This window comes from Natrix helvetica (genome assembly GCF_964273705.1).
Source record: "Natrix helvetica genome assembly, chromosome: 1".
NCBI lineage: Eukaryota > Metazoa > Chordata > Lepidosauria > Squamata > Natricidae > Natrix > Natrix helvetica.
This window is the reverse complement of record NC_138548.1, coordinates 353,197,662-353,204,616: the sequence shown is the minus strand read 5'-3', so window position 1 is coordinate 353,204,616 and position 6,955 is coordinate 353,197,662.

Here is a 6,955-nt window from a genome sequence, read left to right as displayed (position 1 = left end):
GAATTAATAACCTTGGGTTTGTTGTAGAAATTGGACTGATTTAATTAATATTATTTTTCCTATTCCAAAATCTGATTTTTAATTTTATTTTCAGAATAACTTCTTTCTTCAGTGTGCTTTAACTGACTATGTGGTCTGTATTTCTTATCATTTGCCTGAAGATCTTTGGCTTGCGTGTTTAATGATTTTTCTTTTCCTACCTTGCAATACTGTTGTTCTTGCAACACTAAAAATTGTTTCTTGCTATTTTAACTTTTCACATCTTTTCTTAATAAGCTTTTTAACTACATTTCTGACTTTCATTATGTGTGTTAATTTATTTTTAATTTTCTAGGTATTTTTTTTAAACTACGTTTTTTCTTCAGATTTATTTTTGATTATTTTTTTTTATTAAAATGCCTGGGGACTGGCACAATCTTGCCATATGCCACTCAACCAGGCCAAGCAAATTGTTTCATCTTGCCCCCAGTGTTCTGGGGCATCCCCCTCTGGGGACACGGAAGTTAATCCCCATGATTTGGCCTCTAATCACTATGGCAAATGGATGTCACCTATGTTTTTTTTTGGCTCTTTAGAAGTAAATTCATTTATTAATGTTTAATTTTTGGCCACATTTCAATGAGAAGAAACAGTTAATTATGTTATTTCTCACCTTTTTTCAGCTTTTACTGCCTTGGGCAAACTTTTCTTTTTAAAGACTGATAATGGCCTGGCCTATTTTTCATTGGCCTTTTTGTAATTTTGTACTAATTGGAACATTGTTTTAAATTTTGGGTTTTTATTTTCCTTACAATTCCACAGGTTAAGCCATTGTGGAACGTGTTAATTGGTCCTTCAAGGACTGTCTTCTCAAACAAATAAAAAAGGAGGGATTTTGGGTACCTAACAATTTGGTGTACCCCAATTTGGCTAATTTGGCATAGGTAACATAATAGATTTAAAAAGTTTGTTTGCCTCCCCTGCAAGGGGGACGAGGATATGTTGTGCTTGCTTTTACATATTTTTATGGATTCTAGTACGTGATGTTTGTCCAGCCAAGAATATTGTCGTACTAGTTCCCAAATCCAGTTCCAGAGATGACCAAGATGACTTTACAGACAGCACAGTGGCCAATACGATCTTGCCAAAACAGCTGTCCAGTGATATGAAAAACTAAAAACCACCAAAGCAGTGCTGAAACAACGACACGTGGAACTAATGCGCTGCCATTTTTGCCAAGTCCTTAGTCATCATTAGTCATCATTTGTTTATATTTACTTGTTCTGTCATCTCAACCAAAAAACTCATTTGAACAATGACTGAAATAAAAATCTATGGGTGCAAGTAACATCACACACACTGACTTGAACTGTACATGAAACATTTACTTTTTACATGTTTGGATCTTGTTTGAATTTTGCCTGCAGTAATTCAACACTTCATTGGTTCGAATTATAAGACTATTTCTCATTGAGGATTAATTGCTTATGATCCTCCCCCTTGATGCAATTGCTTTGTATACTCCCATAGTAGCAGTTCCTGAAAATGTAACATGTGCTAAAGTAGTTAACTGTATATTTTCAAGTAATAAGCTTCACTGTTTCCATATTAGTTCACCTGCTTTAAATTGTACAGTTTTGAGGATTTCCTTTCACTTTGCTAATGTTTGACTCCTGCAAGGATGGTTTTTTACATATGGTTACGAAACTTTTAATTACATTTCTGCTAATATTAGTGAAGCATAATCTTGTTTTAGCTAGTTAATTCCTGTGTTGCTTTCCAAACAGTAACTTCAGACAGCACTTGTGACTCTGAGATTAATGTGGTTGTATGCAATTTGGTATGCTACTTTTTAGCTATTTTAGTAATTAATGTGTTGTTTTAATCTTTCAGATGAATCCAGAACTATCCAGTACCAATTCAATATTTTACACAATTTGGCCTTTGATTTGAAAATTGATACCCTAGGATCTTGGTGGGAAAGCTTTTGGTTACCCACAGGTCTGTTGGGAAATGTTCTAAATTATTTAGTCATCATTTGTGCTAGAGGTAACCCTACGTAAAGACATGCGTGGAAAGCTGCGATGATCTCAGTAATTGGTTATCTTGGACACCTACAAGCTCACCTAATTAGCAGAACCAGATGTGGGAATAAAGGAATGGTTACGTACAGACATATGCATTACAGCTATGGTCTCGAGTAGCCTGTTATTTTTTAGCTAAACCAAAAAGACTAATTTGTTCTTGTTGTTTATTCAATGTATCGCGTCCTTAATTACCATGGCTAGGAATTTCTTACCAAAAAATCAGCAAATCAATGTTATTACCTCAGTTAATAACGGACAACAAACCCAGCTGCTGCAAAAACTGGAATTTGCGCTCAGCAGCGAAGAGGAAAAATTTCTGGATGCCATAGTTATATTTACATATGTCATCGGACGGGGAACACAACCTATTTTTAAAAAATAAAAACAGAGGAGATGTTGCAATTAGTAATCAGCCTGGTGCCTTGTGGAGACATACTTCGGTTTGTACAGAAGACTGACACATACAGACTTCAAAGAAACACATTTCTCTCTGACCTTCCAAGGACGGACAGATAACATTCCTTTCCTGGCCGTAATGAAGGGGAGGCGTTCATCTCTATCTCTGGCTTGTAACTAAGTTTTATAATCACGTGTAGAGTGTTGCTATGTATGAAATCATAATCTTCCCTTTTGCTATTCCTTTGTTTGCCTTCTGTAACCACCCACTTTTGTAACCAATAAAAGGGACGCGTAGGCATAGATTTACGCGCTTCCATCCCGAGAACACTCCATGTACTCATGATTCGGCTGGTTTCATGGAAGGCCCTCCAGTGACCCTTACATCCCGCGTCTCTGCCAAAGGCTCGGGATCACGAGAGGCAGCCGGACCCCATGGAAGGGCACCCTCCCAAACTCCATTGCTCGGCTTTTCGCCCGTTTTTCCTTCTGCCAGCGAGGAATCCACAGGGCAGGCAAGGGTGAGTTGAGTCCGCGGAGGTGTTCCTTCTCCGAGTGCAGAAGGCGAATCCAGCGCTAGGAGGGAGACTTGGGCCATCGAGGGCTAGGCGGGGCGCGGGGAAGGAGAGGATCCACTGCCCAGCCGCTTTCATCTTGAACGGCCAGGAGGGACGTTGCTGATCTGGATCCCGAGAGCTGCAGCTGTTTGGAGCTGAATCTCTGGAGTTTCCCCGCGTCCCTTTCGCTGTGCGAGCTCTCCTGGCCAGGCGCTCCCTGTTCTTCGTAGCCTTCCTCGCTCTCCTTTTCTCCCCTTCTCCCTTTTCTTCCGATCAACGTCTGAAAATGAACGGAATGGTCGTGGGGTGGGGGGGATCTCTGGAAGATAGAATCAGATAGAATCAGCTGCAGCATGCCCTGGAGGGGGGGGGGGGGGCTAGTAGTTATTTTGCAGCACCGGCTCACCATGATGCGACTATGAGCTAGCACTGCTCCCTCGGGGATTCAGGCAGGCCTCGAGGATGCCCTCCCCATGTCTCCTTTTCCTTTTGCTACCTTGGGATTTTATATACAGGTAATCCTCCTCTTAAAACAGATTGTTTAGTGACCTTTCGAAGTTACAAAGGCACTGAAAAAAAAATGACCGGATGACCATTTTTCACCCAAACGACCCTTGCAGCATCCCTGGTCACAGATCAAAATTCAGACGCTTGGCAAATGACTCTTATTTATGGCAGTTGCCGTGTCCTGGAGTCATGTGATCCCATTTTGCAAACTTCTGACAAGCAAAGTCAATGGGGAAACGAGATTCACTTAACAACCGTTCAACTAATTTAACAACTATAGTTGATTCATTTAACAAACGTGGCAAGAAAAGTCATAAAATGGGAAAAATCACCTAACAAATTCGGCAACAACATAAATTTTGGGCTCAATTATGGTCGTAAGTTGAGGGCTACCTGTGTTGACTGCCTCAGCCCACCGATCTTCTGGGCTCCTAGCCAGTGAGTGACTTGTGGGCCACTGGGCTTTTCTGCAGCTTTCCCAAGGTGCACCCAACACCACTACTGGCAATAGGTCCTTCCACAAGTGGTTTTTGATGCAGTACATCCCGTCAATGGAGGTTCCTTATCCTACAAAGTACCCTGAACACATTCACACACACAGTTCACAATTGTGCTGCTTTGTTCAGATAAAGGACCTTATTATAATGAATTTAAGAGGTTCTGATCACACATGAAATCTGTTGTTTAATCATGTAAGGAGCCCAACAGCCGTTTCTCTAAATGTGTGTCCAATGTGTTGATCTCTCTCATTCACAGCCAACACTCAACACACAAACCCTGTATTGCAGTATTTCTCAACTTTGGCAACTTTTAAGATGTGTGGACTTCAACTCCCAGAATTCCCCAGCGAGCCATGGTTGGGAGTTGAAGTCCACACACATCTTAAAAGTTGCCAAGGTTGAAAAACATTGCTGGATTCTGTATCCTGTATCTCTCAGGCTCTGCAAATAGACTTACATTCAGCAAAAAGAAGTTGGTTAAACCTTCCATATTTAACAATTGCGTCCAACTATTCAAATCTCACTGGAGAGAAAGCCCTCTTAAAGTGCTCAGGCATTGCATTGCTGTGTTTAAATATTCACTGTTTTAAAGCGGCCCCTCCATTCCAACGTGCCAATCTTACAGAGAGTGGCCCTTTTTCTCCGAGCTCTGATGTCCAGCAATCTTTAGAACTTTTTTTCAGAGGCAGTTGGACTGAAGACACCCCAGTTCCTGAAATAATTATTGATGCAATCCAAAAAGTCTCTATTTGAAGGTTTAGTTTGTTCTATCCACGAAATTTTGGAAACCGGAGCGTAGATTTTGTACCAATCATTACTTAGGGGAGAAAGAAAATGTCCCAAAAGTGCGGTTTCCCCTCCCCCCCAAAAAAGGCAACTGAATTTTCTATTTTTTTCCTTTGCAAACGTTTCGCTTCTCTAATTAGAAAAGAAAAAAAACCCAAGATAACTCAAGTTGCCTTTTGTTAAAAAAAAAACTCCGCTAGATGGCGCTCCTCCTCCAGAAGAGACATCAATCCTTTTCTTTTTGTGCCTTATCCGTCTCTGACTTTGGTGATCATATTGGCGATCCTATTTTTATCAACGGCCGCAGGAAAAAGTTCTGCTGAGTTTTGTCCAAACCAGTCCCTTAGATTTTGAAGCCATGCTGTTCTTCTTCTGCCACGACCTCATTTGCCTTCAATCTTTCCCTGGAGGATATATTTTTCCGGGTGTCGCATCACATATCCAAAATATCCTAACTTTCACTATTTTTGGTTTCGATTATTTCTCTTGGCTTTTCCAGGCGGCTTATCACCTCCTCATTTCTGATTTTGCCAACCCAACTTATAGTAACGTCCACCTGTAAACCCATATTTTAAATGCTTCTAGTCTCTTCGAGTGGCTTTCTGTCAAGAGACCAACTCTCCACTCCGTAGAGCAGGATAGAAAAGATGTAGCATCTGACAAACCTGATTTTCAATCTTTGGCGTATGTCGTGACTGCAGAAGACCAGAGACTATTTGTAGCTCATGTTTAAACGTAAGGGGTCCTTAGTGCTTTCTGAACTTAGTTGTTTTCTTGTAGACGTTTCATTACCCAAACTGTTACCAACATCACAGCGCGGTGGTGTAAAGCACCCAGGCAAAGGGGTAGAGAACGGCTAAGCCTTCCTTCAATCCAGGTGGGCTTCTCGCTCTCCCGTCTCCCCGTTGGGCTGAGAGTTGCCCGAAGGCAACCATCCACTGGCCCCTGAGACAAAAGGGGTCCCACCGAGCAGACCCCCCCTCCTTCTTGCTTTCACGAGGTTTGACGGCTGACTGACCGCCCCCTTCTCAGTCCTCGGGCGGTGGGGGATTTTGCTGGGGTCTTCTGCAGCTCAGGCCCCGCTACTCGTGGCAGCTTCTTCCACGGGCTGTTCCCCCCCCGAAAAGATCTGCTCGGCTATTGGGGGGGGAGATGAGGGGGAGAATATTCCCCCTTTTTTTGCAAGGGAGAAAAGTTCCTCCTCCTTTATCCTTTCAGGACCCGCCAGCATTCCCTCCTCCCCCACCTCACTCCTTGCAGTCCCCCCTTTTCTCCAGCACTGCCTCTGCTCCTGAATGTGGGGGTGGGTGGGTGATCCCTTGGGGGTCTTTGCCCAGACTTCTCCAGCCCCCACCGCGCCCTTCACATGTGGAGCAGGATGGGAAGGCGTCGTATAGGGCCGAGACTTCCCTTGTTCTTTTTTAAGAGATAGTTTTATTAGATGTTTTTTTTTAATCTAGGAAGATAAAAGCCAACAAAAACTAATACTTAGGATAGGAATTAGAAAAAAAAGGTAAAGAAAGAAAAAGAAAGCACAGCCGAGGAAAGAAAAGAACACACAAAGAAACAACTTCCAACTTTCTTTTGTAAGAGATATACATTTAAATTCTTACTGTGTCTGTTACTTACTTTTTCTCTCTTATCTACCGTCTTTTGTAATCATCAGTTTTTTTTCAAAGCAGTGTTACAATTAATCTAAGTCTTTATCCAAATGGTCAATTTTGCCATCTCAGCAAGTCCTTGGGGTATTTTCAAATCTTTCCACTCTTGTGCATATAAAAATCTTGTTGTTTTATCAAATATAAAAACTAAGTTCCATGCGTTTTCCCCCCAGGTTTTTATCAATCAGTTCCAAAGAAACATCTCTGGCTTCAGTTATTTATTAAGCTTTAAATTTTCTGAATCAATGTATGAATTTGAAACCAATTTCGGTTAAGCTTTTAATCATGCATGATAAAAATTCCTCTCTTGCTCAAAATTCCAACATAAATTCAATGTATTAGACAAAGTATCCAGTGTGAAATACCAAAATACCAAAGAGATATTATTGTATGTAACTTTTAAGATTATAACATACTGTGAATTTCAGACCTTTTATCCTCATATTCTTCCATTGCTTCATTTCTATATTTTTCAAATATTA